This window comes from Limulus polyphemus, unplaced genomic scaffold (genome assembly GCF_000517525.1).
Source record: "Limulus polyphemus unplaced genomic scaffold, Limulus_polyphemus-2.1.2 Scaffold348, whole genome shotgun sequence".
NCBI lineage: Eukaryota > Metazoa > Arthropoda > Merostomata > Xiphosura > Limulidae > Limulus > Limulus polyphemus.
The window spans coordinates 658997-663821 of record NW_013665958.1 but is presented as its reverse complement, the minus strand read 5'-3'; positions in this window follow the sequence as shown (position 1 = coordinate 663821).

Here is a 4825-nt window from a genome sequence, read left to right as displayed (position 1 = left end):
TACTCTCTTTCTGGTGCATCGCGTTGGTTATATTTATAGGTGTGTGGAGGCCTTCTAGAAATTTCAGTTTTACGTAACAGTACTGAGCTACATTTAAGCGTTTACGTACATACATATATTGTTGATTCTTTCTCTCGAGAATCATCTACATCTTTGGATAATAGTCGGGAGTTTCCCAATACATATTTAACATCTATTTTAATATCGATGTTTGTTTGAGTTAAATATATATTTAGAAATGTACATAACTTATACTGTTAAATCTGTATTGCGAAATTCCCACCTATTTACTAAAATTGTAAGAATCAACAATATACACTGGTGTATCGTTTATATTGTTGAAATTCCGAAACACTCACTCCATGGCTATAAATATAACCAACGTGATGCGTCAAAAGACACTATATGTAACTGGTTTGCTATAGTTGGTGTGCTATAAACTTTGGAAGCTATAACTGTGATTGTTATAACGCTTATTAATCGGGAACTTCAGATATTTGATCAGGGACGTTTATAGATTTCAAATATTACAAATCATTTAACTTCAGCGAATTCACATTGAACATTAGTATTTTTTGTGGACAGCGAAGGACGAAGAACAGAGCTAGCTAGCTCCATGTTAAGTGAATTGTATCTACATCTACTCAAAATTAATTCGATCATCGTGAACAGTCGATAAGATATCAAGGGATTTCCAGACCAGATAGAGGACTGAATATTGTTTGTAAGTTTGTAAAACTTCTGTACATAGATCATTATTTGTAATAACCGTCATTGTAAATTATGTTATTGTTTGTATATTAAAATGTATTTTTATTTAAAAACTGTGTGTATCAATCTTGTTGGCAAGTGTCATAAATTGGATACATGTCGACATTTATTTAATTTCTAAATATAAATTATCATTTAATTGTGTTTCAGGATATTCGAAATTATAATACGTTACGTAATAAATTCGAGGCTCGTCTGGATAAATTGTAATACGCAACAATGCACTAACCCAAAGGTTTCTGAAAACTAAGCAGTTATGCATTTTCAACCCTTGAAGGTAACAAAATATTTAATAATTTAGTAAAACAATTTATTTGATCCTCTAACGAAACAGACTTACCGGGTATCTTTGACATTGTTTCTACAGGAATCACATTTATTATTCTCTTAAATTAAATCCTGCCAGCAGAAAAGGAATGAACATATGACAGATGTGTGTAATTTTTACATTAATTATTAACATTACATATTATTTCATATTTGTTTAGTTTAGTCCCGAGGCCATTTACGACTGTTGGGACTCCATGGGTGCTTTCAGCTTGATACTAAGTATATGCATTACCATTTGCTAACTAATTTTAGACGTCGTTTTCTGTTTTTAATTTCACTATTATAAACATAAAAACTCAATATCCTCTGTTAAATTATAGCAAATCTGTAGAAATAGTAAATGATAGATTAAATTCTCATACTATAAGCCGTTCATTTTCGTTCGAATTTTTCTTGCCTTGCTTTAAGAATTTTCATCTTTTTTACTGTAATGTCATATTACTTCATTACTTTTACTACCATTAAAAACACCTTTCTTTTTTTTTAACGAGCGATATCTTTAATTTACAGACTCTCTTCGTACTCAAGGAATAAATAATAGATCTAGAGCTTGCTTTTTGGTGATGTTTCTGTCTTTATTATCAGAGAGCCTCTTCTATTGATTAAATGTAATACGATCATGAACGCTATCAAAGGAATCCATGGTGATTGATAAAATTACCACGTAGACGAATAACAGAGTTTAGGGGCATTAAACCAATATAAGGTTGTTTTTTACTTCTGTAACCAGTTAGCTGTAGTTCAATGTTGTCTCGTACGAGTCTTGAAATGTAAAATAAGTTTATCGACTGTCCTTAACACATATAATGTGTTAGACCAGTACAGAGTTAACTAGATATTTTTGTTTGAAAAATTTGTTGTCAGTTAATTGTAAACACATCTTTTATACTATATATCTCATGTGAAATATAGGTTATACAGCAATTGGATCACAGTCATTCCGAATCAATTAACTACAAAACGAGCTATTAAAAGAAAGATATGACAGTAACACATGAATAATCCATGTTTCACCATCTTCGGAACTAAACAAACTTAAAAGCTCCATGAAAAAATATTTTATTGAAGGTATCTTTGTACATTTCCTTTTCATAGAAAATGCAACAATATTATAACAAATAACGAAATTTTTACTTTATTGTGGTTATTCTGTTTCATGTCATTCTTACTTGTCGTTGATAAAACATAATGCTAATTCAAACTACTACGCAAGAACGATATTTTATACTTGAGTTAGTTGAATCAATGAGTTATCATTATAGCTGAGGCTTCCTCTGCTATATGGTAATATAAAATTACCTCGGTATATATTCCTACTTATATTATGATCTCGATCAAAGTGCTTATGTCTTTTTACTTTTTTTTCTGACTGTAGGTAAATATTTTTGTCCAAACGCTTATCTTAATATATAGTTTATGCAGAAGGTTGAGTAAGTTATATAAAAACGATATTAGATAACAAATCAGCAAGTCATGTGACAATCACAGGTGATATAATGTCGCGATGGAATAGAATGTACCAGAACTACATTTTGGCATTGTGTGGCACTTTATAGGTAATGTGATGCCTTTATAAGCTGATCACTTTTTGGGTGGGTATGTAACAGTCTTTTTCGACGCAAAATATTTATACACTTAGGCCATAAAGGTGTGTTCACACCAGAGATTTAGGATTTCAGAGACGAGGATTTTCCTTGCACTTAATGGCATTAGAAAACAAAGAAATATGGATTAACATGGGTCACCAGGCCCATTCAGAAAAAAACCTGAAAAAGGTTGTACCTCAACCATAGTGGGCAGAGCAGAGTGGGCGTCTTCTAACAAATGAGAATTCATGAACAGAAAGGTCAGTAGAGAAAAAAAAACGTTGGCATGCCCAAGCAAGCAACATTATGCAACATATATATAATCAAGGACCTCCGTCTAAAAAAGCGACACGTATCAAGTGTACACAAATAGCTACACAACTTAACAGCTTAACCACTGCATTTTGTGCGGATAGAGAATTAAATGGGTATTCGTGGTATTACATTCCAAGATATACCCGTCAAGTCACTGGATTTCTGTGCGATAGGACACTAGATGGATTGTGGAATACAAACCGTGAACAGTGATGTGCTTCAGACATGACTGTTTTACGACGGAGCCTTTCCCAATTGAAAAGAACAATACAGCGCTACTTTATTAAGATTCGCATTCGTTAGATAGACTATGACCGTTCGTAGCGAATAGATAAACTGTAATGATGTAGTGAGGATGCAAAATCGTTATAATATAAGTACTCAATCTCTGTAAGTTCTTGCCAATCGAATGTCTTTCGTGTGACTGATTTAACTTCATGTAATTGTAGTTGACTAAATTAAATAGGCTAAACTCTAGCTTTTATATTATTTTTTTATTAATAACATGTGCAGAGAACCCAAAGGAGAAGATTCCACTCACACACACACACATATATATATATGCATACAGATACAATATTTTTACTCAACAGTGCAACCGGAACGTTTAACAAACAAGGCACTCTCACGTTTTTACACATTGTACTACCTATAACACAATACTGATTAGGAAAAATGCTTTCTTATTATCATAATATAACAATAAACATATACACATTAAATACATCTCATACTTACACAAAACATCATAGTAACTCTACGATTAGTTAATACCACTTGAAAGTTCTTAAAGTGAATAATTACCAGGCTCACGATAGAAATATTAGAGAATAGGTCATAGCTATTTGATAACATTAACAGAAAAATTGCTGAACACAAGTCAATAACATTCATTGAGCAGAAAATTTGAAATATATTGTTTTATTTATTTAAACTTATTATTAAACTTATGCCTTTTACTATTGAAAGGGAACATAATACTTTTTCTAATTACAATCGAAGCACAACATAATTGTTTGTGATTTCATATTAAGGTATGTCCTATGACTATAAGCAACTAGAAGTTTCACTAGCGACATTTGCTCTGTTATGGGGAACACCATGCTGGGTATTTAATTATCGTAACTAGAAAATATCAAAAAGATGTCGCTACATGCAATGTCGTATTTCTAACCTCACTGTACGGACTAAAATTGTAATAAACAAATATTAAAAATGCCTTCGTTCAAAATAATAATGGTAATTATTTTCCATTTTAACACTGGGTGTACATTCCAACTAGTATGCCAATGGGAATCCGAACACATTGGGGACGAAGGGTTGGCGATAGGAAAACGTGAAAACGCTGCTGAAAATATTAAGTAGTGTGAAAATGCACTTTGTTCCGGCCTCAATTGGTGCAAGTACAACTGTTGCGAAATATTTCCGACCACAAACGAATGTAAGTGTTGCAAATGGTTTGAATCATATAAAGCAATTACACTGGAAGTTTTGAAACTTTCATCAGCGCATGTGCATGTACGCAATCTATTACAACACTGATCAATATCAGTGCAGGTACAAACTTGGCTAGGATACGTTATAAATGAGCTCTCCCCTTTAAAAGCATGGCGCAACTGTAGAAGTTTTATCATTAGGATTCTTAAATTAATTTACAGAATCAATGATTACGCAGATAATGAAGGAAATATATAATATCTAATTGTATATTTTACAAATTCTTCTATGAATCCCTTTTATATGCATATCGAATAATTGTGTTATTAAATGAAACTTGAAAAACATAAATGACAAATAATACATGAAAACATAAATCACCGAAT